The following is a 27,183-nucleotide window of genomic DNA, read 5'->3' on the forward strand; positions in this document are numbered from 1 at the left end:
TGCACTTTTCCCCTCTAATGCTTTATAATTATGTAAACTGCCTTTCTAAAGAAATTAAGTTTCTCAAAGAAAAAACAATAATCGTCTACTCATCATCAGAGAAATACAAATCAAAGCCACACTGAGATACCACCTCACGCCAGTCAGACTGGCTAAAACGAACAAATCATGGAAACCACAGATGCTGGCAAGGATATGGAGAAATGGAAACCCTCTCGCACTGTTAGTGAGAATGCAAACTGGTACAGCCACTCTGGAAAAGTGTGAAGGTTCCTCAAAAAATTAAAAATAGAACTACCCTATGACCCGGCAATAGCACTACTAGAAATTTACCCAAGGGATACAGGAGTGCTGATGCATCGGGGCACATGTACCCTAAAGTTTATAGCAGTGCTTTCAACAATAGCCAAATTATGGAAAGAGCCCAAAATGTTCATCAACTGATGAATGGATAAAGATGTGGTTTATATATACAATGGAATACTACTTGGCAATGAGAAAGAATGAAATCATGCCATTTGCAGCAACGTGGATGGAACTGGGAGGTATTATGCTGAGTGAAACAAGTCAGTCAGAGAAGTACAGATATCATATGTTTTCACTCATATGTGGATCTTGAGAAACTTAACAGAAGACCGTGGGGGGAAGGGAAGGGGAAAAAAATAGGTACAAACAGAGAGGGAGGGAGGCAAACCACAAGAGACTCTTAAATACAGAGAACAAACCGAGGGTGGATGGGAGGGTGGGGGAGAGGGGAATATGGGTGATGGGCATTGTGGAGGGCACTTGTTGGGATGAGCACTGGGTGTTGTTTATAAACCAACATGACAATAAATTATATTAAAAAAATTTTTAAGTAATAAAAAAGAAAAAAAACAATAATCCTCTACCTTTTGGGTCCTTTTCATAACTCCCAATTGCAATAAACTGAATGACAAAAGTGAACCACAAATTTTCTGTGATATGAATCCTACTTTCCCATAGGCTTACAATGTAATTTCAAAGATGAAAAAGGATGTCACCAAGAACACTGTTTGCTAATCAATTATGCATGCCTTAAACAGTTATCCATCAAGATATTTCTGCCTGAAAAATAAATTCTGGGGACAGTCTGGTAACCAAAAGCCTTAAAAATGAACATAACCTTTGACCTAGCAATTCCACATGTAGGAATTAATTCTAAGAAACTAATCAGAGATGTGTACCAACATTTGTGTTCAAGGACTGCTTTCATTTATCATTCAGTAAACACTTACTGAGTACATACCAAGGGCCAAGTAGAAGTGGAAGATAAAATTAGGTCCCTGCCTTCATGGTGTTTACATCACAGTGCTGTTTATTATGGAAAACAGGCTATTTTCTAAAAAGTGTGTTTAATAGAAAGTTATACCATATTCATGGATCAGATAATAATCCCATTGTTAAGATATTGCTAAGATGTTAATTTCTCCCAAATTCAATGCAATGCCATTTAAAAGCCCAGCAGACTTTATAGATATTAACAAGCTAATTCTAAAATTTATATGAAAACAAAAAGACATGGAATAGCCAAAACAACTTTGGGAAAAAAAATGTTGGAGAACCTGCACTACCTAACTTCATAACTTACTAAATCCAACAAAAATCAAAATTGTGTGGCATTAGTGTCAACACAGACACATAAATCCATTAAAAAGAGAGTAAAGTTCAGAAACAGATTCAAACAAATATGGCCAATTGACTGACAAAAATGTAAAGTCAGTTCAATGGATAGGATAGTCTTTCCAATAAATGGTCCCGGGACATATGCAAAAAATGAATTTTAAGTTGTACCTCACACCATACACAAAAGTTGACTCATAATGTATATATAAACACAAAACTATAAAACTCTTAAAAGAAAATGTTGGAGAAAAGTTTAGTAATGGGTTAGGTAAAAGATTTCTTTAAATTGGTTAATTATTATTAAAATTAACAAGTTAATTTTAAACCAAAAGAACTTCTGTATTTAAAAGACACCATAATGGGGGCTCCTGAGTGGCTCAGATGGTTAAGCACTCGACCTTGGCTTAGGTCATGTCTCCCAGCTCGTTGGTTCGAGCCCTGCATCAGGCTCCATGCTGACAGCTCAGAGCCTAGAACCTGCCTTGGATTCTGTGTCTCCCTCTCTCTCTGTCCCTCCCCCGCTCATGCTGTCTCTCTCTCTCTCTCAAAAATAAATTAACATTAAAAAAAAAATTAAAAGACACCATAATGGAAATGAAAACAAGACTGGAGGAATAATTTATACATATATGTATCAAAACATATTATATACATATAATACATATAAACATATATCTATCATATTGATAAAGGACTTGCATCCAAAATACGTAAAGAATTCTGAAAACTAAATCATAAAAAAAAACTCAATTTAACAACATAAAACTGGCTGAAAGATTTGAGCAGACACCATGCCAAGAAGACACACAAATGGTTAAATAAACACTTGAAAAGATGTTAAATATCATTAGTTATTAATGGCATGCAAATTAAGAACACAACATAGGGGCATCTGGGTGGCTCAGTCAGTTAAGCATCAGACTCTTGATTTCAGCTCAGGCCAGGATCTCACAGTTTGTGAGTTTAAGCCCAACATCAGGCTCCCCACTAGCAGAGAAGCTCTGCACTGCCCCTCCCCTGCTGGAGCTCTATCTCTTTCTCTCTCAAATAAGTAAATAAATAAATGGACGTTAAAAAAATGTTTTTTTAAAAGACCACAATGTAATACTACTATACACCTATTAAAATGGTTAAAACTTAAAAGGCTAATATGACAAAGTACTGTCTAGAATGTAGAAGAACTGAAAGTTTCATAAACTGGTGGAAATATAAAATAGGAAAATCATTTGAGGAAATCATTTAATTTTTAAGAAACTGACAAACATTACCATATAATCTAGCCATTTTATTTTTAAGTATTCACCCAGGAGAAATGAGAGCATGTCTATACAAAGACTTCTACACAAATGTTTATAGCAGCTTTTTTTGTGAGACTCAAACACAGGTCCATTAAGAGGTAAATGGATAAACAAATTGTGATATATCCATACAATTGAATATTCAATAAATATGAGTTATTTACCATGAATGAATCTCAAAATAATTATGCTGAGTGAAAAAAAATCTAGACAAAAAAGAGTGCATTTTATATTATTTCATTTATATAATTCCAGGAAACGCAAACGAATCATAATGCCAGAAAGCATAACAGTGGTTGCCTGGAAATAGGAAAGAGTGAGCAGTTGGAGGGGGTAGGAGCAAAAGGGAAGGATCATAAGAAAATTTCTGGTGATAATAGATCTATTTAATTCTTGACTGTGATGATAGTTTCACAGGTATATATACATATACATATATATATATACATATATATATCAAAACTTTAATTTTAAAAATGTACAATTTGTTACTTATCATTATATTAAAAAAAAGCTGTTTTTAAAAATAAACATTGTGAACCATAAGGAAAAAAACTTTCCTAAAAGTAAATTCTAGGCCAAAATGTCAGTTAAATTTTTCTTTAAAAAAAAAAAGAGAAAAAGTTATGAAAGAATACTTAACATCAGGAGATGTTTGTTACATAAGCAGAAAACACAGACCACAAAATACTCTGGTATATAATCCTTATTTTGTAAAAAGCCTATTTACATAACTATATATGCATAAAAACAGAGAAGATAAACAGTAAAATATTAAGTAAGACCTATGGGTGATAGGTGTGATTTTATTATGTCTGTGCATTTCCTGCACATTTCTTATTTTACAACATAAAATATATTTATAACCAGATGGAAAATGTCAACTGAAAAAAAGGACACCTCAAAGTCTACTTGATGACCAAAGGAGGAGGAAAAAAGTCTCCCCTTTGCACATCAGAAAAAGTGACCAAATATAAAAGAAAATGAGGCTTGAAGTTAAAGCCTCCACTTCAAGAAATAACCCAGAATTACTGAAATTCCATGCCTTTCCACGTAAGTTTATGCAACACTCAAAAATGTATTCAGAGACAACTGCTTGTTGTCAGCCCCAAATCCATACTCTACAGAACTACCAAATCTAAAACAGCAGTATTCAAACAGTTCTAGTAAATATCTTCAAACTAAATCTTATAGAACTCCAATATTTAGAACATACTAGGTCTTTTACTTATGTATATTAAATATAAAAATTTTAATTCAGAAAATTTTATACTGAAGACATATCAGATCTTTATTTCCGTATCAGTTAATATGCTGGAGGTCTCTAATATTTTTAAATCCAGTTTACGGCACATTTGGGTATATTTATCTTTTACTGTACCTTTTAAAATAGTTGAAGATGTAGTTAAAAAAACATTCAAATCAAATCTTGGCAGAATCCTGAAGTGCTTCCCACTCAACAGTTTTGCAAAATTGGTCAATAACGGTTAATTCAAGCTTATTAATATAGTATATACAACCTTTCACAATCTGGACCCTCTTTACCCTTCCATGCTCACAACTCCCTGATTTGTGCTTATACCCTAACAAAACTAAATTGCTTATAGTTCATTGAACACACCATACATTTGCTCACCTCACATGGATCCCTCTGTGGAATGCAATCTCCTAATCTCACCTTTCATTCATTTTTATATTCAACTCAGTCACTACTTCCTTCTGAAAGGCTTTCCTAGATGCTTCCTTTTTTCTTTTCCTCTAATCCATTCTGAGTTAACTGTCATTGTGGGTCCTCCATAATGCCATGTATTTATCCATATCAATTTATTCACTTCACTATATTATAATCAGCTATTTGTATTCCAATCGCCTGCACTAGACAAAAACCTCCCTGAGATCAGAGATTATGTCTGAGTCATCTCAATACCCCCAAAACCTTGCATAATAGCTGGAACATGGCAGGTAATCAATGAACACTTGTTGAATGAATAGTAAGCAGTTTTTCCACTTATCAAAAGGACAGGAAAAGCAAGAAACTGCATAGGTCTTGGGGTTCCAAAACCCCAAATGCTTTATCATTTGGCGCTAAAGGAAAATCACGGAATTTAAGTCAACAAGTACATTTAGAGGACAAATAAATGCCTACTATTGTGCAAAGGATTATGAGTGATATTAAAGAAGTATGGATCAAGTTTTACCTTAAGAGTTCCACACAGAAGCAAAAACCATATGAGGAAATGAGCAGGTTGATAAATCCTCTTCACAAAACAGCCAAATAACCATTTTAGTGATTTGGAATTCAATCAAAAGCATTCATCAAACTGAAAAGTGTTTATTCATGAAAACAACTAAACTCTGGATAAGAAGAACATGAGTTTACAGCATTCTTACTTTTGGCTACTCCCATCTCCTCCCACCTCTGTCACTTATAGGAGTTTAACAAGCTATGAGGCAGAAGGTTCACCACCACTACTGGAGCTTAATCTGTTGATCTGCTACACTGTCAGTTGAAGTGGAGACTTCTGTGGTAAGTTAACAGTGAGGGCCAGTGGCACCTGGAGCCTGAGGCTGCAGGACTCTATGCGGCAAGCAACAAACTGGCATACTAGCTGAGGATTTTACAGGAGTTCTGGAAGTTTAGACAGCCTTGGAGGGGCTTGATAAACTATTTACGAACGCAGCTTAAAATAAAACTGTGGACTAGAGACTGAAGGAGGTCCATGCCACTCACACATCCTTGGACAGCAGAGCTATCTATCCTTATGCACATGGCAAGAGAGGCTGGTGCAAAGTAAAAGCCAGGGCAAACTTAAAAATGACCTGTGTCTGAATGTACTCCCTCATAATCATATAAATCATCAGCAGTACTAGCCATATTAGTATCAGGCATAGCTGTATTAGTTCAAACTGAACACAACTTTTGACCAATCCTTGGCTGAACACTAATGTATGCAGACACAGAAAGTGAGGTTTAAAAAAAAAAAATCAATAAAACCAGCAGATGTCATAACAACCTAATACAGGGGAAACAGACTTTACAAATTTAGACCAGGCAAGTTACTAAACAAACAGAAAAAAAAATCAGCCTCCAAAAGAAAAGCCAAAATATAGAGTTGCTTCAAAACATTATCTAAAATGCCCAGTATTCAACAAAAAATTAGAATACAAGAAAAAAAAAAAACTGTGACCCTTTCTCAAGAAGAAAAACATCAAACAGAAGATGTCTCTGGGTGTCTCCTAATACTGGATTTGGTGAACAAAAACCTCAAATGAGCTATAATAAATATGTTCAGAGAACTAAAAGGAAAGCATCTTTAAAAAACTCAATGAAAGTATGATGGCAATGACTCAGATGGCTGAAAATAGAGACAAAAATTGCTTTTGAAAATGGAAATTCTCGTGTTGAAAAGTAGAATTATTGAAATAAACTCATTGGAGGGGCTCAACATCAGACTTGAGATGACAGAAGACGGAAGAAATGAACCTGAAGATCAATAAAGAAGTACCCACTCTGAAGAACAGAAAGAAAAAATAAAGAGAAATGAACAGAATGTCAGATTCTGCACAACAATGTAAAGCATGACAACATATATATAATGAGAGTTCCAGAAGAGGAAAGAGCAACAGTGGTGGGGGGGTGGAGTTAAGAAATAATGGCTACAAATTTCCAAATTTGAAGAAAAACATTAATTTATCTATCCAAGAACACAAATAGATCAGCACCAAGACACACCACAGTCAAAATGCTGACAGAGCACAAAAAAAAAAAAAAAAAACCCTAAAAGGAGCAAGAGAAAAAATGACTCATCATGTACACGGGAACAATGGTATGATTAACAGCTGGCATCCCATCAGAAATGATGAGGCCAGGAAAAGAAACCATGGAATTTAAAGAAACAAAAAAGCTCTCAACTAAGAATTCTGTATTCAGCAAAACCATCCTTCAAAAACGACACTGAAATCAGTGAAATCAAGATAAAGTCTTAAGAGAATTTGTTGCTGTCCAACATGCCTTAGGAGAAATACTAAAGGAAGACCTCCATGCTGAAAAGAAGTTACTCCAGAAAGTAACAAATCCACAGGAAAAAAAAATAAAGCATGCAGAAAATATAATTATATAGGTAAATACAAAAGATTCTAGACATATAATTGTTCTCATTACTTTTCTTCATTTCCCTTAAAAAAATAAGATTATATAAAGCAATAATTAAGGTAGTATTTGGCTGGGTTTATAATGTGCATAACTGTAGTATGTATGACAATAATAGAACAAAGAGAGAAAAGAGATATATCGAAGTTTCCATAATTTACCAGAATTAATTTAGTATCATTCTGAAGGAGACTATAAGTTAAAATGTATTATTACTACCCCTAGAGCAACTAATATGAAAATAACATATTGAAAGAAATGAACAAAATAATTAAAACAGTTCACTAAAAATTAACACAAAGTCAGTAAAGGAGGAAAAGAGAAGAAACATAAGACAAACAAAAAATAACAAAATAGCAGACATAAATCCAACAAAATCAACAATTATATTAAATGTGAATGGACTAAATACCTCCATTCAAAAGGCAGAGAATATAAGACTGAATTTAAATAAAAACAAAAACAAAAAACAAGACCCAAATGTATGCTGTCTTTAAGAGATATATCTTAGTGGGGCGCCTGGGTGGCGCAGTCGGTTAAGCGTCCGACTTCAGCCAGGTCACGATATCGCGGTCCGTGAGTTCGAGCCCCGCATCAGGCTCTGGGCTGATGGCTCGGAGCTTGGAGCCTGTTTCCGATTCTGTGTCTCCCTCTCTCTCTGCCCCTCCCCCGTTCATGCTCTGTCTCTCTCTGTCCCAAAAATAAATAAAAAACGTTGAAAAAAAAATTTTTAAGAGATATATCTTAGATTCAAAGACATAAAAATGTTAAAATTAAAGGATATAAAAATAATATACTAAGAAAACTAGAGTAGCTATAGAACTAAAATGACAAAATATAATTTCAAACAAGAAATACTATTGAAGACAAAGACTATTTCTTAATGACAAAAGTCACTGCATCAGAAAAACATAATAATTATATACATCTAACAATAAAACCCCAAAATACATGGAAGCAAAAAAGGAAAATTAAAAAGAGAAATAGACAATACAACAAAAATAGTTGTACAGTATAATGATACAAGATAGAAAATCTGCAAGGATATTGAGGACTTGACAAACACTATCAATGAATTTGATATAACTGACAGAACACTCCACCTCTAAACTGCAGAATACATATTCCTTTCAAACACACATAAAACATTCCAATAAGCCATATGCTGGGCCACAAAACAAGTCTCAGTGAATTTAAAAATACTGAAATCATGAAAAGTACATTGTTTGACCACAAGAGAATCAGAGATCCACAACAGAGAGAAATCTGGGAATACTCTGAAATATTGGTAAATTCAACAACAAATTTCTAAATAATCTATGGGTCAAATAAATCACAAGGAAAATTTAAACATATTTGAATTGAATGAAAACAAAAACAGCATATCAAAATGTATGGAATGTAGTTAAAGCAGTGCTCAGAGGGAAATGTATAGCTTTAAACATCCATCAGAAAAGAAAACAGGTCACAAATCAATAATCTAAGCTTCCACCTTAGGTAATAAGGCAGGGGCAGGAGGGGGTGGGGAAGTACACTAAGCCTAAAGCAAGCAGAACAAAGGGAGGAAAATGTTAGAGTAGAAATCAATGAAGCAGAAAATAAAAAAATAATTAAATAAAAAGCTGGTTCTTTAAAAAAAAAAAATGTAATGTTTATTTATTTGAGAGAGAGACAGACAGACAGAATCTGAAGCAGGCACCAGGATCTGAGCTGTCAGCACAGAGCCCAAAGCAGAGCTTGAACCCACAAACTGCGAGACCATGACCTGAGCCAAAGTCAGTTGCTTAAACAACCGAGCCACCCAGGTGCCCCAAAAGCTGGTTCTTTAAAAAGATCAACAAAAACTGCGGCACCTGGGTGGCTCAGTCGGTTAAGTGTCTGACTCTTGATTTTGGCTCAGGTCATGATCTCACGGTTCATGGGTTTGAGCCCCATGTCAGGCTCTATGCTGACAGCTTAGAGCCTGCTTGGGTTCTATCTTACTCTTTTTCTATCTCTCCCCTGCTTGCTCATGTGCATTTTCTCTTCCTCTCTCAAAAATAAACAAACTTTTTTAAAAAATCAACAAAACTGACATACTTAGGCTAGATTTATCAGAAAACAGAGAAAAGATACAAATTACCAAAATAAAGAATGAAAGACAGAACATCATCACCAACCTTACAGTATCTTAAAAGACTAAAAAATATGAACTTTGTATCAACAAATTAAACACTATGAAACAGACTAATGTCTAAAAACACACGTTACCAAAACTTAAAAAGAAACAAAATCCAAATGGAACTAATATAACAAGTGAGGAAATTGAATTAGTAATTAAAAATCTTCCCACAAAGAAAAGCCCAAGCCCACACAGCTTCATTGGTGAATGCTATCAAATAGTTAAAGAAGTAACAGCAGTCCTTTGGAAACTATTTCAGAAAAAGTAGAGGGGAAAACATCATGCAACTCCTTCAATGAGGCCAGTGTTGCCCTGATAACAAAGTTGGACAAAGGCACCACAAGAAACCAACAGACTAATATCCTTCATGAATATAAACACAAAATTCCTTGACAGGATTTAGGAAAGCCAAACTTAGCAACATATATAAAATTATACAGCATGACTAACTGAAACTAATCCCTGGAATACAGGATTGAGTTAACCTCTGAAAATCAATTAATTTAAGATACCATATTAAAAGAATAAAGGACAAAATCTATATGATCATCTCATTGGATGCCGGGCGGAAAAATTCCAACAAAATCCAATACCCATTCGTGATTAAAAACTCAACAAACTAGGAACAAAAGGGAACTTAATCTAATAAAGGACATGTACAGAAAACATTAAACTTCCCATTCCCAAGTTCCAACTTCCATTACCAATAGTTTGTTTCCAAAGAAGTCATTCAGTCTCATAGCGCCTCAAATGTTCTCCGGTCCTTTCTTACATACTTAAAAGGTTACAGCACTCAAAAGAATCATGAAAAAGTGCTCTGTAAACTAGCTGCCATACAGTCATGCCAATTCTACCATTAAAGGTTCAACAGGTGTTGAAAGAGTGAGGTTACTGGCTTAACCAAGGCTTAAAAACCACTTGTGAATAGTGTTTCAATCTCCGAATAAGCTATTATCCTTTTTTGTTTTAAATTCCTGAATATAACCCGCACACTTCATCTGGTCAGAAAAGAAAATGTTCAGAATAAAGGAACTACCAGACATGCACTGTCCTAAATAACCAAAGGATAACTCAAATCCATGTGCAACTCTCTGGAGAGTCCTGCATGACACCGAAATTCAAAACATTCTAGTAATTCCACACAAAATGAGTTTGAAATCAAACCTCAGTACAGAAGGTGTATATTAACTGTAACCACCTACAGGCTAAACCCATGAATTTACACAATTCTGAATCCAGATAATTGTAGGATAGACACATTTAATTATATTCTAGTTGAATATTAGACTTGTTTACAGAGATGTTGCTTGGTAACAGAAGCACTGCTTTAACGACCTACTCAGTTTTAGATCCACGCAAGTACTCTGTGCTCAGGCTAAACACGATCAACTATAGTATATATAAGAAATTAAGAACAAGTTTCTTGCCATTCTAGACATCTTTGAGCTTTTACTGAAACAGCTTCATAATAACCTAACTTAAGGCTTTAAACATACGTGGCAGTGGGCATTTTTAAAAGCTAGGTACCCATGTATTATGGGCAAAAGCTGCACAGTAAGGATTTATCACAATGTTCATTTAAGCCCGGCACTCATTTACATAGTGCCAAATATCGCGATTAAAATGGTCTGCAGGGTCACAGAAAATGGTAACATAGTTTTTCCATGACAAATTAAACTGGGGCTACCACAACGGGCAGCCAGTTAGTAAACTGGCTACACAAGCACCACTCTGGGGTGCATCAAAGAGCTCCATAAAGGGGCGCCTGGCTGGCTGGTTCAGCGGGGGCGGGGGGGGGGGGGGGGAAGCATGCTACTCTTGATCTCTGGTCGTAAGTTCCACACCCCCCCCCCTTGGGTGTAAAGATCACTTAAATGAACTTTTAGAAAAAGAATTTTTTCAAAAGCTCCATAAAGAGTTTCACGTGCACTTAACTGGTACAGAACAGGTACCGGGGGAGCATGCTACTCTCGATCTCCGAGTCGTGAGTTCCACACCAGCCTTGGGTGTAAAGATTACTTAAATGAACTTTTTAGAAAAAGAACTTTTTTCAAAAGCTCCATTAAGAGTTTCACGTGCACTTAATTGGTACAGAACATGTCTCACAGCCGACGTTTCTAACACCCGCTCCAATTACTTTACAGGAAAAGCAGTTAACAACAAAAACTCAAGGGCAAGTTGTGAAGAAAAAGGGAGTATTCCAAAACTACGGACAACACAGCGTCCCCATAAAACGAGGTTACGTACCAGACTCACACACAGTCCTTGCAACGTGCGCGCATAAAACTTAATAGCGCCCGGTGCCGTGGCCACACTTGCCACCGGGGGACACCTGCACAGCTCCAACCACCGGCACCCACTCAACTCTTCTCGCACGGGCATTGAGGCTAAGGGATAAGGTCCCACACGCGAGGTGCTGGCCAGGCCGGCAGCCGCTCGCGGCGCAGGCTGAAGAGGAAAAGGAGGGCCGAGCGCGCCCCTAGAGCTCCGGACTCCAGGGAAATCTGAGGTATCCTGGGAGAGCTCCGAGGGCGGAGAGGGCGGCGGCGGAGAAAAGCTTCGCTCCACCTCGGCGGACGGGCTTTCTGCGGACGGCTGGGCAGCTCAGTAGCCGCCGACCCGCGGAAACACCACCCTCCGCCCACCACCCGCCGCCCCTCAAGCCCAGCGGAGCCGAGTGGGTCCCGAGACCTAAGAGCGCGCGAAGCAGGAAGTCCCGCCCCTACGCCGACGTCACCGACGCCGCAGACGTCGGCCGCAGCTAGCGGCCGTTAGAGGGAGGAGGCAAGCAGAACCGAGGCGGGAGCGGCTTCGGTGGACGGCGGGAATGCCGGGGGCGAGGCGGCGCTACGGTACGCCGCTGGCGGGGACGCGGAGATCCCGTGAGCCGAAGGGAACCGAAAATCCGAGACCGGGCACTTGCTTCATTGAGCCAGAGTGAAGTGCGCGGTTGAGCGCGAAGCCGATCTCCCTTGCCTCCTCGCTACGCCATGTCTGGGGGGGTGGGGGGTCTTCCCCTTTTCTCGCTACTCCTTCCTTCTGCGGGTTCTTACACTCTTGCCTCTTTGAGGGCTCCAATGAGGTTCTGCTGCCACGTCCTCCTGCCTTCGTCCCTGATTGTGTAGATTTAATGGGGCCTGGAGTCGCCTGCCTGCAATGTCAGTCTTGGGGCGTGAGCCCCGGAGTGGGGAGTCGGCTCAGCTTGCCAGGAGGCAACGGCCAGGTCAGGACCAGGGCCGGGGGCGGGGGGTGAATCCTTTCCCGCCCCTCGCGTTCTCCTCCAGATCTCACCTAGTCCCGTCAAGTCAGGACCCACGGGGGTAACATTGTGAACCATTTGCCTTAAGGTTGTAAACTAGAGTTAGAAGAGAAGGTACTAGTTTTTGAGAGCGTCAGTTATATGCCAATGGCTGAAAATGAGGTAGGGTTTCAGCCTTTAAGAATACGTGGTAGAAGAAATAGGCACTCTCCCTTGGTTTGGGGTTTCGGTTCTCAGTGCATTGTGAAGCACAGCCTATATTTACCCTCAAGGGCAACATTTTCGGGCTCTAGTCATGATTAGAAAGACAACTGAGATAAGGACCTTTTTTGTTGAAATGAGGAAAGAGGAGCCATTAGATGGAACACTGAGTTGGGTCATGGAGTGTCAACATATGGATCAGAAAAATGTGGGCTATCGGTAATATCAGTGAACAGGATATGGAATCCAGAAACAAACTGCTATGCATATATGAATATTTAATAATAGTAGCTCACATTTGCCGAGCATTTAGGTGTCAAGTACCAGAACACTTTCAAGTTCTACGGTTGAACCCTAAGATAGCTGCAATTATTATCTCGATTTTATAACGTTACCCAGAGCCGTTACTGTTGAAGCCAGGAAGTCTGGACTCCAGAAGTCTTGCTGGTAATCAGTAAACTATATGCTACAAATCACTGCTAAGTGAGGAAAAAGATTATCTGAGAAATAAAGAACCACTGGAGACAGGCTTTTTATCTACTTTGTCAAATAAATACCAGATGAATCAAAAATTTAAATGTACAGAGTGAAGCCATAAAAATACTACAAGAAAATTAAGGTGACTCTTTTTAATCTTGAGCTGAGAAAGACCTTTGCTAAGTATAACACAAGAACCAGAAACCAGGGGCGCCTGGGTGGCTCAGTCGGTTGAGCGTCCGACTTCAGCTCAGGTCATGATCTCACGGTTCGTGAGTTCGAGCCCTGCGTCAGGCTCTGGGCTGATGGCTCAGCCTGGAGCCTGCTTCCGATTCTATACCTCCCTCTCTCTCTGCCCCTCCCCCATTCATGCTCTCTCTCTCTCTCTCTCTCTCTCTGTCTCAAAAACAAATAAACATTAAAAAAAATTTAAAAAAAAGAACCAGAAACCATAACAGAAAAAAATTGGTAAAAATTAAACTCATAAAGATTGTAATAGTCTATATACAATTAACGAATGGAAAATAAATTTGTATCATGTGGGAAAAGGAAAAATATTCCTAATATACAAACAGTTCATTGAATATCAACTTTAAAAATACCACAATAAATAAAATTAGCAAAGGAAATCAATAGGACATTTTTAAACCAAGAAAAAGAAACTCCTAATTAACAAATGAAAAGATGTTCAACATTCCAAACAGATCCTTTTTGTCCATCAGGGTACATAGGGATATGGGGTTACATTTAACTATATTGTGTACTATTGGTGTTAAAATTGAAATTGGGACAGTCTTATTTACCAAAATTTCATTAGCCTTTGCCCCGAAATCTCATTTCCTAGTCAGTTCGTTCTAAAGACAATAACAAAAAACATTCATACAGATGTTCCTTACTCCCTTTTTTGTAATAGTTGTTTGAGAAACAACATAAATGCCATCACTAGGACTCTAGTTAAATTACAGTGCATGTGCACAATGGAATTAATTAAGCCATTAAAAACAATGATATAAATCTTTATTTACATGAAAATATGTTCATAGCATATAGGTTCCCCCCCTGTAATAAAACAATATAAATTAGCAGGAACAGTGTCATTTTGACATGAATATGTATGTGGATATATGTGGATATAAGGATGCAAAAAGATCTGGAAGGATGTTGGCCAAAATGCAAGAGGTTTCTATTTTGTATTTTGGACTTTTCTATCTTGTTTGAATTTTTTATAATGTATTTACCATTTTTACACACACACACACACACACACACACACACACACAAACTTATTTTTACTTAAGGATATGCCAGTAAAAGGAGATCCAGTAAAAGGGGATCCAGTTGACTATAGATGCTCATAGGTAGATGACCAATGTGAAGTGATTATATTTGGGATCTAAATTCTCAGCTTTTAAGTGTCTGTGAATTTGATTAGATTTATTTATCCCAAGTTAAATAACTCATCACTTGGACATCATGATTCTGACTTCCTAAATTTTTAGGCCTGCGTATTCTTCCTGTGTGTTCTCTGTGTACCTCTCATGGTATTTGTCACACTGAATTGTAATTCCCTCTTCTTTCATAGATTGTTCCTACAATGTATACCCTTTTCTGCCACATTTACAGTATGTGTCATCTACTTTATTTTGTATGCAGAAAATTTAAGTTTAATGTAGTCATAATGGTAATGAATTATACATATATTAAAGGGATAGTTTCAATAAATTTGACAACTTAGGTGAAATGGACAAATTCCTGAAAAATACCAATAAAAAAAAAAAACCTGACACAAGAAGAAAAAGAAAAGCTAAATGGCCCAATATCTATTAAAGAAATGAAATTTCTAATCAAAACTTTCCTACAAGGAAAACTCCAGAGCCAGATGGCTACTCTAGTAAATTTTATCAGACTTTTAAAGAAGATAAAAGTATTAATCCTATACATTTCAGACAGCAGAGCAGGAATGAACACTTTGAAACTCATTTTATGAAGCCAATATAATCCTGGTATCAAAACTTGACCAGGAAATTTTACAAGAAAATTACAAACCAATACCCCTCGTGAATATAGGTTTTTAAATTCTTTTTTTTTTAAACGTTTTTATTTATTTTTGAGACAGAGAGCATGAATGGGGGAGGACCAGAGAGAGGGAGGGAGACACAGAATCGGAAACAGGCTCCAGCCTCTGAGCCATCAGCCCAGAGCCCGACGCGGGGCTCGAACTCACAGACTGTGAGATCGTGACCTGAGCTGAAGTCGGACGCTTAACCGACTGAGCCACCCAGGCGCCCCTAGATTTTTAAATTCTTAATGAAATATTGCAAATTAAACCTTGCAGTATAAAGGATAAGATGCCATGGCCAAGGAAGGTGAGGTTAAACATTGAAAAGTTAGTGTAGTTCACCACATTAATAGAATGAAAGAGAAAAACAAAATGATAGTCTCAGTAGATGCAGAAAAAGCATCTGATAAAATTCAAAATCCATTCATGTCAAAAACCTTCAGCAAGTTAAGTATAGAAAGGAACTTTCTCAATATAACAATCATCTTTGAAAAATGTAATAGTGAAACACTAAATCTTTTTCCCCTAAGGTCAGGAGTAACAGAAGACAAGAATGTGTGCTCTCACCACTTCTATTCAGGGTTATGTTGAAGGTCCTAATCAATGTAATAAAACAATAACAAAATGCATCAAGATTGGAAAGAGTTATGCTTCCTGATTTCAAAACTTACAACAAAACTACAGTAATCAATATAACTCTAATGCCAAAAAAATAGATATGTAGATGTAGATGTATAGATCAGTGAGCTATAATTCAGAGTCCAGAAATACACCTTTACATTTATGGTCAATTGACTTTTGACAAAGGTGCCAAGACAATTCAATAGGGGAAAGAAGAGTCTTTTCAAAAAATGATTTTGGGAAAACTGGAAATTCACATGGAAAAGAATGAACTTGGACTCCTATATATATATGCAAATGTCAAGACGAATCAAAGATCTAAATGCAAGAGCTAAAACTAAAACTCAGAAAAAAAACAGCCATAAATCTTAATGGCATTGGATTAGGAAATGGTTTCTCAGATGTGACACCAAAAACACAAACACCAAAGGGGGCAGGGGGGAAACAGGTAAATTGTACTTTATCAAAATTAAAAATTTTTGTGCTTCAAAGAAGACTATGAAAGTGAAAAGACTGCATCTCCTGGTGTTCCTCTCAGGCCGAGCCCTGGCCCCTCACCTGCTCTGCTCCAGGTGAAGTGTGAGCACTGCACGTGGAAGAAGGGAGAATTCTGTAAGTTGGCTGATGCCAAAATATTTCTGAGTAACTGCCTGGTATGTGACAGTTGTGTGACTGGAAGAAGGGATCCAGGTTTCCCAACAGAACACCAAGGACTTCTTTTGAATTCTGAAAATAAGAAATGTGATACCTCACAGCACAAGGTGCTGGCAAGGTCAATGTGTCCTCAGTCTCTGCTTTATTTCGCTGCTAAATTCTGCCTCAGTGTGACTGATACATCTAGAAGATTCTATGGCTTCCTCAAAAGTCTTGGGGTGCACTGTCTTTGATACAACAACTGCCATGGAGTTCAGCATCCTGGAGAGTCAGAAAAAATCTGCCTCAACACCACCAGCACAGTGAGGAAGAGCTGGCATTACCCAGTCTCACCTCCACCAATCCCAGCTGGGTCCCATACTCAGAGCACTTGCTGTCACCACCCCTCCCACCTCTGCACCACCAAGTCTCTTCAACAGATCATGGGCTCCCTGGTGAAGGATTACTTCGCCAGATGGCAGAACCTGTCCCCAGACAAGATTTTTCACATAATTGTGGCCCTTTGCAAAGATAAGAAACCGGAGACCCTTCAAGAAGATTTTCCTATGGCTTCACTTGGTTCCCAGGGTGCTCACTGAGTATTAACCTCAGGTGAAATTGTTCAGATGATGGAGCAAAGTGACCCCTTGGTGAAAAGATGCTGCCATGGACACTGACGCCTGAAGGAGGAGAAGGTGAGGCACTGTGATGGGCCCAGCTCCAATGGGTACCTGGTGCGCATCTTCAGACACGCAGCCAAGCAGCTGTTTGACAACATGGGGAGGACACCTGCTGCACCCTGAGGAACAAAGACTTCCAGGAGGTCACCCTTGAAAAGAACGGGGAGGTTCTGTTATGCTTTGCTGCTTTCAAAACATCCAGAATATGGTTCTCAAACTTAAGAAGAGCAAGCTCCCATACCACTTTGTGGAAGTGCTCACATGGACCAGGGGGTGTTTAAACAGCAGAGGCTAAGCCCAGACCCAGGATGGGCATACAGAAAAGGCACTGCCGAGGCACATGAAAGGCTTCTATGCTGACATCCCCATGCAGCCCCCCAGACGAGTGCCCACATGCAGCAGCTGTACCAGGAGTGGCTGAACAGGGCCAACTCCCCCAGAATCCAGGAAGCCCTGCACACTGTGTGCCAAGGCCAGGGCTCCCTGCCATCAGCTGAGACATCAAGTGGTCAAGGCGGAGAAGGGTGGGAAGCAGGCCGTCAGTTGCCCAAGGAGGGAGGAGCAACTGAGTGTGGGCATCAGAGACACTAAAGGAAAACTGCTCGGCTTCTCAGTTACTACGTTAGTTTTTCAGAATTCTCTACCCTATATTTGTTTGTGACTCCCTCACGCAGTTTGATTTGGTGCTATCTTTGTAATATGTGTGCGAGTGCAATATTTTAACATGAAACAAGGACTGCCCCAATTGAAGTATCCTTTTGTCTTAAGACTGAAAAATGGCACCTGTGGTAGCTCAGTTGGTTATGCGTTTGACTTTTTGGTTTCACCTCAGGTCATGATCTCACAGTCATGAGCTCAGGCTCTGTGCTGGGCTTGGAGCCTGGTTAAGGCTCTCTCTCATCTCTTGCTCTCTCTCTAAAGAAAAAAAAAAAAAAAAAACTGAAAAATATCCCAAAGAACAAGAATGAAGACACACTACTATCTTTTAGGCTTTAAAAAAATCCAAAAAACGTCCTGTGAAGAGCTAAGACCTCCCCCCACCCCGCCAGAAGTTCAGATTCGTGTGTGTCGGAGAGATTTGATGTGGAAATGAAGACAGGAGGCAGGCAGGCTGCAGGGGCCTGTTGTGGGGCCACAGTCCACAGTCTGCCTACTTTGCTCTTATTTTTACCTACTTGCATTACTCCTGAAAATGTTTTTTGCCAAAACATGAATAAATTGCAACATTTTGGAATTGAGAGCTTATATATAAATCTGGATTTCCAGCTTTTCTGGAACAGTGGTCCACATTCCTCACTACTATGGTTTCCAGAGTGCAGTAGCAGCCTCCTTCTGGGACCAGACCTCTAACTCAGAGGCCCTGTGGGTGCTGGTGGCTTAGGCCCCAGACTTGCACTTTTACATTCAGCCTTTAAGGTGAACTCACCTTAAGGCAGGGGAAGTCTGGCAAGGCTAACAGACACTACAGATAGAAGGTGGAGGCCGGAGACAGGCTGCCCACTTAGGCCAGGCTGTGTGGTCAGGAAAACAGCTATCTTAGTCCCTCCCCTGTGGGGTTAGCAGCAGAATGTGTCCTGATCCTGCTGTGGTCCTGCCTCTCCCGTACCTTTTTTCTTTCATCCTGCAGCCTGCGCAGGAGGCTGTGCAGGAGAACCTTAAAGAAGAGAGAACAGTTTACCCACAAAGAGAAAGGCCTAGTGAGCAGCCAGAAATGTACAGAATCACAACACTCTGCATCAGAACTCATCCCTGAAATGAAAGACATCTGAGAATGGCCTGCAGTTGGTTTTTCAAAGCACTTGGATTTTGTTAACCTGAGCGATGATGTTCTTTCTGAGCCCTCCATGCTCTAAAGCCTTAGCAGGCTCAGTTTCCTTCATCATATTCTGTATCATATAAACCTATCCAAGTTGATGGCTGGATATTGTGTGAAATTGTATATTTTGGGGGCACCTGCCTGGCTCCATTGGAAGAGTATGTGACTGTTCATCTCAGGGTTTTGAATTCAAGCCCCATGTTGGCTATAGAGATTACTTAAATAAAAACTTTTTTTTAACTTGTATATTTTTTTCTTTCAATCTGTTCACAATCAGGTTTCATCCTCCATGGTAATTGATATAGAATACAGTTGAAGAATATGGAAGAAAAAAGTGAAGAGACAACCTACAGAATGGGGGGAAATATTTGAAGATCGTATCTGATAAGGGCTTGTGTTCAAAATATATAAAGAACTCTTACAATCAACAATAAAAAGATAAGCTAATAAAAATGGACAAAGGATTTGAATAGGGATTTCTCCAAAGAAGATGTACAAATAGCCAATAAGCACATGAGAAGATGATCAACATCATTTGTCATTAGGGAAATATAAAAACCATGATGAGTACCATTTTACACCCACTAGGATGGCAATAATAAAAAAAGATGGACAATAACAAGCATTCGTGAAAATGTGGAGAAATAGGAACCCTCATACCCTAGTGGTGGGAATGTAAAATGGTGCTTTGGGAATAGGTTGGCAGTTCCTCCAGAGATTAAAACATAGAGTCACCATGTGACCTAGCAATTCCACTCCTAGTGAATTTGAAACACAGCCATACAAAAATTTGTATACAAATATTCATAGCAACACTATTCATAATAATCAAAAGGTAGAAACAACCAAAAACCCATTAGCTGATGAATGAATAAACAAAATGTAGTATATCTATGCAATGGAATATTACTCAGCCATAGAAATGGAGTACTGATTCAAGCTACCACCTGAATGAACCTTGAACACGTTATATGCTAAGTGGAAGCTACATATTGTATGATTCCATTTATATGAAATGTCCGGAATAAGCAAATCCATAGGGAGTAAGAAAATAGATTAGTAGTAGACAGGGGCTTGGAATGGAGACAAGGGGGGAAGTAACTGTTAGTGAAAACAAGGTTTATATTTGGAGTGATGAAAATATTTTGAAATTAGATAGTGATGAAGTTGCACAGCTTTGCAATACCATTGAATTATACACTTGAATGGATTTTATGGCATGTGGATTATATCAATAAAAAAATTGGAAAGAAGTAAAACTGTAGTCACAGACAACATGATTGTATACACAGAAAAGCCTATGGAATATACAAAAGAGCTACTAGAACTAATAATTTAGCAAGTCATAGGATACAGGGTCAATATACAAAAATCAATCCTACTTCCATATACCAGCAACAAACAATTGACAAATGAAATTGAAAGCAATACCATTTATAATGTATCCAAAAATATTAGAAACCTAGGAATAAACATGACAAAAAATGTGCAAGACCTCTGTACTGAGAACCACAAAACATAGTGGAGGGAAATTTTAAAAGAAATGGAGAAAAATGTCATATTTATAGATAGGAAGACTCTATCATTAAGCTCTTCACTCTTCCTAAACTGATTTGTACATTCAATCCAATCCCTATCAGAATTCCAGCAGGCTCTTTTTGGATTTTGTGGGGGGTTTTTTGTTTGTTTGTTTTTTGGGGGGGAGCATTTTTTTAGGCATAGACAAAGTAATTTTATTTTTTAAAAAATTTTTAAACGTTTTTATTTATTTTTGAGACAGAGCATGAGCAGGGGAGGGGCAGAGACAGAGGGAGACACAGAATCTGAAGCAGGCTCCAGGCTCCGAGCTGTCAGCACAAAGCCCGATGCAGGGCTTGAACTCATGGACTGTGAGATCATGACCTGAGCTAAAGTCGGACACCCAACTGACTGAGCCACCCAGGCGCCCCTAGACAAAGTAATTTTAAAATTTATCTTAGGGGTGCCTGGGTGGCTCAGTTGGTTAAGCATCCAACTCTTAATTTTAGCTCAGGTCATGATCTCACCATTCAGGAGTTCGAGCCCCACACTGGGCTCCATGCTGGCAGTGGGGAGCCTGCTTGGGATTCTCTCTCTCTCCCTCTCTATCTCTGCCCCTCCCGCACTCACCCTCACACACTCTCTCTAAAAAATAAACTTAAAAAAAATTTATCTTAAAATCTGAAGGACCTAGAATAGCCAAACAATATGTAAAAAGGACAATGTTGTAAGACTTATTACCTGATTACAAGATTTCTATAAAGTTACAGTAAGCAAGATAGTGTGTTACTGCATAAGGATAGGCTAGTAAATAAACAGATTCAAGTCTACAAATAGAATGCCACATATGCAGTCATTTCATTTTTTACTAAGGCACTAAAGCAATTAAATGTGAAAGTTGTTGCTGTTGTCTTAAAAAATACTGCTAAAACAATTGTATATCTATTCGCTTTTTTTAAAAAAGAACTTAGGCCCTATTTAACTCCATATACAAAAATTAATTAAAGATGGTTCAAAGGCCTAATATAAAACCCAGACCCATAAAACGTCTAGAAGAAAACATAATTATAACTCTGGAGTAGGTATATATTTCCTGCATGGGGTACAAAAGGCACTAATCATAAAAGAAAAATTTGACAAGTTGGACTTCCATCAAAATTTAAATGTCCGTTCTTCAAAGACAGCATTACACCAAAGGCTGGGAAATATGCACCACCATGTATCTAGCAAAGGACTTGTATCAAAAATATAAAAACTCCTACAAGTTAATAAAAATTAAGTTATGAATAATAACTCACTGTAGCTAATAATATCTCAACAAAGTGGGTATAGAAGGAATGAACCCGAACATAATAAAGGCAATATATGACAAGCTCACAGTTAACATCATACACAACAGTGAAAAGCTGAAAGATCTTCTTCTAAGATCAGAAACAAAACAAAGATGCCCACTCTCAGCACTTTTATTCAACATAGTATTGGAAATCCAACTAGTAATGAGAAAGTTGCTAGGTGCACCCATACTCAGAACAAACGCAGATATAGGATCCTGAGGGATAAATCCAAACTGCAGAAAAGCTTGATAAGCTATCAAACAACAAATAGATTTGTCTACTATGGCAGGTAAATGAAAGAAATAATTGCTATAAAACTGAAGGCTTTGATATTGTGGAGCTAACAAAGTTCACATTCCAAGTAAGTGGAACAATGAGGTCCTTAGAAACCTAATAGGAAATTGTTTCACAAGTTTAAATTTAAATGAAAAAAAAAAAGTGAGAACATTTGGAAAATTTGAGCAAGAAAAGAATGCTCTAGGATATGGGGATTCTTTGAATAAAAAGCAGGCATTCCAGTATTGCTTTTTACATTTAATACTTTGTTGCCAGAGCCAGAAATAATGTAGAGGAATAAGCTTGTATTTCAGAATGTCAAGGGAAAAAAGTTATATGTCATATGGCTCAGTGGTAGACAAAACTATTTTTGTCTTCTTAAAATCTCACATACCTTCTCCTTTTCTCCTCTCTTCTCTCCTTTCCTATTTCACCATTCTACTTTTCCTTCTTGTTCTCTTTCATCCCCTTCATATTTTCCCTTTTTCCTTAAGGTCAGGTTTCTCAACCTTAGTTTCCTTTTTGACTCCTGAAGGAGACAAGATATTCTTTTCCTAATTGCTCCCCTGCTCCCTATGAGATCTTAAGCCACAGAGATCCTGTACATCTGTTTATACGCTATGGCTCTTTGGAGGGCCACAAACAATTCTAATATCTCAGGTTTTTTGCCCATCAAGAATTCATGCTCCATATAATAAGCTCGTTTAAGGGAAGGACAATGTTTGGTTTACCACTGTATACTCTTGTGCTTGATATAATTCTTGGGACATAGTAGGGAATCAATAAATAAGGTGAATTGGGTTAAAAGTGAAAAATGACCTCTGCTACAAATTTATCCGTTGACTGAACTACTATTCTTGGATCATTTTTAGACCGTGCTACCTACTACTGATTACTGCACAGTACCTCCACATTCCAAGACTGTCTTCCTTGTGACTTGATGGAAACTTGGAAAGCATTCTAATCACAAAAGCAGTGCATTTGCAGCCGATTCCAAGGGTGGGTTACTTAATACAGCTAATTTCATATATCATAACTGATTTTTCTTTCCTAGTTTCAGTTTCAGATACTGATCACTTCCTAAATTTTTCACTAACTTCTGATGCTATATAGCCTCTCTGGTACTTGTAACCCATTATTCAAGTTTGTCAGTTTCAGTTGAGGTGCAAGAATTCGAGAATGAAAAGAAGGTAAAGGCACTGTAGGAGAGGGAGAAAAGAAACAGAGGTCATTAAACTTTTCTGTTTCTTTTTCATCTGTAAGAGCTCTTCTAGCTCTAAGATTCTGTGATCCTGATGGTCATGCTTTGAGCGGTTCAGAAAGCATTTTGGCAATCTGTGGAGATGTCACTAGTTGCCTCAAGATTAAGGTGGCAGTGCTACCAGCATTTGTGGGGGAGGCCAGGGATGCTAAACATCCTGCAGTACATGGGACTTTGGGCAGTTCAGGTCCTCGGAAAAGAGGACACCAGGACAGAATTAGATGTGCAAGAGATTTATTGGGGAGAATCGCTGTTAAGAATAAAGGAGAGGGGAAGACGTAGGCCAGGAGTGCCTTCAGACTGACGCAGCCCTGCTACACATGAAAGGAGAGAGAGAAGGAAGCAAGGTTAGGTAGGAAGAGCCTCGGGCTGCCATATGGCTCTGAGAAAGTCTTAGCCAGGCAAATCGGGAGCCTAAGAGCAAAAACAGATCCCCAGTTGACGTCCCAATCTGGGCAGGCATGGCCTCCCACTAATACCATCAGTGGGCAGAAATCAAGGGAGGTAAGGCTGTAGCGTAAATGTTGTGGAGAATTCCCAAAGTATGGCACTAAAAGACTGTCAGCTAACCACACGCCTCACTGCAGGCACTCTCGCTCTCTCACTCTTGCTCTCTCTCTCTCTCTTTTATTTTAGAGATAGAGCATGAGCATGGGAGAGAGACCGAGGGAGAGAAAGAATCTCAAGCAGGCTCCACACGCAGCGTGAAGCCTGACAAGGAGCTCAGTCCCACAACCTTGGGATCATGACGTGAGCTGAAATCGAGAGTCAGATGCTCAACCGTCTGAGCCACCCAAGTGTCCCTCTTTTTCAAGGAAAACCAAATGACACTTTACCCAGAAACCTTTGCCTGTAAAGCAAGAGAACAAGGTGATATAAACAAGAACATCATTTGAAACATGCCAAGGTGATTATTTTGATGCTTTTCCTTTCTTCTTTCTTTTTCTTTTCTAGGTTAAAGTTGGATGCAGAATAAATCTGGGGAGACAAGGCTTGAGATTAGAGATCCAGCATAGAAAATAAGATGAATTAACTTCCTGGGCTACATGAGTATTCACATTTCTGAGTTACAAGGGGTTTGCTTTTTCTTTTGACCTCAAAAGACATTTGGGAACTTTGGGAAAACTACGTGGCATCTTTTAAGTTTTGCTTATGATTGTCAAGAGGGATAGCCTCAAAATTTAAAAGAGGTGGCACCGTCTGGCTTCCAGTATCAATAACCTTATCACAGATCCACCCCTGTGGTTCTTGTTCAGACTTTTTGAGGGTCCCACCTCACTGTCAACCTCATTCGCGTTCATAGTTTTAGCATTACAGCTAACCATTTTTTTAGTTGACGGTCTGCAAACCTTTGCAGATGATATGAAATCTTCATGTCAACATTAACAAGTGCTTTACTAGTTTCTCTATTTGACCAGCAGGTGCTTCTGAATAGGCCAGCTTGGGAGGAAATGTCTTGGCATAATTCTTAATTTGTATCTTGACTTTTAGAGGTAAACTAATGTCATTTTTAATCGCTGCTGGAGGCATTTTGTCAAAGGATTCCTTTTTGGTTCCTTCATCTTCATCATCTGCTTCATCTTCTTCATAGGTATCGTTTCCTGATATTTCTGTAGCTTTAAAAGACTTTGCATCTCTTATTTCTTATCCTCTTCATGATTTCTTCACTTCTGTTTTTCCTTTCCCGTCTTTCCAGCAGGTTCTCTCTTGAAGATCTGAGCCGTGCATCATATGGCCACCATAAAAGACCCCTTATACCACACTGACACATTTCTCCACTCATGTTCTGGGAGCAGCTCTTCTACGATTTCTCCAGATTCTGTTCCTGGCCTAAAGCTTAGAAGAAGGAGATTACTGGGACAAACTACACCCCCATCACTCAGTCAGTCTCAGGGCCGCGACTACTCCTCATTCTCCTCCTCCACTACCCATTCCACATCCTACTCTCCTTTGCCTGTCACCTCTGCAGGTCTTAGTGGCTTACCTGGGTGTGACTCAAATCCTTATTTCTTATGAGAATGTGTTGGTAATTATACCCTTCTCAGGCAGGGATTCCTGCACATGTCCTTCCATAGTTCTAAGTATGTATCAGGAGACCTTCAAGTGAATCACCTAGGGTCCACATGTATTTTTCCCTGTCCATTATGTGAAAGCAGCCCTTCCTCTTCCTGTTGATCTAGGTCATTTACTCTTGCCAAGATGGGGACTCCTCTTCTTGCCTGCTGGTGGCTGGACACAAAAAGTCCAAAGTGCCCGAACAGTAGCCATAGTTTACAGGTCAGTGGGACTCTTGTTGTGTTCTCTGACAAAAAAAAAAAAATGCAGTCATTTTGGGGGACCAGAGTTGTGGGAACAGGAAGCACAGTCTCTCAATGACTCATTGAGATGCTAAGTGGGGCCACTTCTGCTCCCTCCATCTTTTTCCTGGACCCATATTTTCTTCCTATTAGGGGCATTGCCAATCAGAGGTCTCTGATATAGTGTATATACTGCATCCTGAAGGATGGCACTCAATCCTTGTGGACTGTTGCCTCTAAACTGGCACTGCAGCTGTGCCTTCAGTAGGTTGTCTAGTGCTCTTATCAGGCTGTCTGCTTCTGGGTAGTGCAGTAGGTGGTACAACCAGTAGATAGATGCCTTGGTCATGAACTTCAAACCCACATCACCTTTCCTGTGAAGTGGTTCCCCCGTTTGGATGCTATGTTGAGTTAGATCCCGTGCCAGTGGACAGGGCCTTCTGTAAGCTCCTAGAGAGTAGTACGGGCTGAGGCTCTGTAGGCAAAATAGGCAAACCCATACCCAGATAGGTGTTTGTCTCTGTGAGGATGAACTACTGGTCACTCCAAAATGGAAAGGGCTCAGTGTTGTTGACTTGCCACCAAATGGCTTGTTTATATCAAGTAAAATGCCATATCAGGAGCTTAGTGTTGGTCTCTGTTGCTGGCAAGTTAGACCTCCAGAGAGAGAAGCAGCTAGGTTGGCCTCGGTAAGTGGGAATTCACACTGTTGGATTCATGTGTAGCCTCTATCTCTGCAAACATTGCCATTCCACTCGTGTGTCCGTTGTGCCAGTTTTGGGGTAGACCGTGACAAAGTGTGGCTAACATCGACTAGTAGAACCTTTGTATCTACTTGGTTGTTCCACACCTTTTTCAAGGTTGATTCTTTCCGGTTGGAATAAACATGGGATGCAGAAAGCTTCACCCTTTGCGACCACACTATTCTGTCTGTCCTGTCCACATGCCTCTACTCCAGAACTCCTTGTCTCCAGTCTCCCCGTCTTTTCTTTCAAAGTCCTGACCAGCTGACCAGGCCACTGCCACTGCCCAGGCAACCATAAAAATTCTCATCACAGGTACTTCTCTCATACAAAGTGGATGGCCAGCTATACTGCTTGAAGCTCTGCCCACTAGGAAGATTTTCTCTCTCCGCTGTCTTTTAGGGACACCACTGAATATGGCTGTGATGTGCTGCCATCCATTTTTTAGTTTCTACCCACATATCAAGCCAACGCATTCATAATCAAGCTTGAGCTTTTTTCTTCTCCCTTAGCTGGCCATACAGCCTGAGGGAGGGGTGCTGGTATAGTGGGTGATACGGGGGCTGGACTACTAGCTTATGCCGTTAACTCATGCCTTGGGATGTGATTTCGAATGCATCATTTCCATGTTATGATGAACTGCTGTTGGGCCCATCAACTTTATGATTGGGCTTATCTGACAGAATTCAGCTCATGGTGGTACTTCTGGACTTGGTGCCTCACAGTCAAGCTTTCTGCCTCCACTGGGGCCCAAT

At 39.3% G+C, this 27,183-nt stretch overlaps 1 protein-coding gene and 1 pseudogene across 10 annotated transcripts in view; one reads left to right on the top strand and one right to left on the bottom strand.

Moving 5' to 3' along the window:
- CEP83 (centrosomal protein 83) overlaps positions 1 to 27,183 on the bottom strand; it is a 215,810-nt gene that overhangs the window by 109,352 nt on the left and 79,275 nt on the right. For 7 of the 10 annotated variants that reach the window (XM_015070467.3, XM_027071097.2, XM_053226610.1 and 4 more), the window contains exon 1: positions 11,501 to 11,967. The exons of 1 other annotated variant lie outside the window; for it this stretch is intronic. The gene's annotated coding sequence lies outside the window, so the exon portion shown is untranslated. Of the gene's footprint in view, positions 1 to 11,500; positions 11,969 to 27,183 lie in introns of those variants that run through there. 2 more of the 10 variants (XM_053226615.1, XM_027071100.2) reach the window with 1 other exon arrangement.
- LOC106973401 (nuclear prelamin A recognition factor-like) lies at positions 15,544 to 18,077 on the top strand (annotated as a pseudogene).

The sequence above is a fragment of the Acinonyx jubatus genome, chromosome B4 (assembly GCF_027475565.1).
Source record: "Acinonyx jubatus isolate Ajub_Pintada_27869175 chromosome B4, VMU_Ajub_asm_v1.0, whole genome shotgun sequence".
In the NCBI taxonomy this organism is placed as follows: domain Eukaryota; kingdom Metazoa; phylum Chordata; class Mammalia; order Carnivora; family Felidae; genus Acinonyx; species Acinonyx jubatus.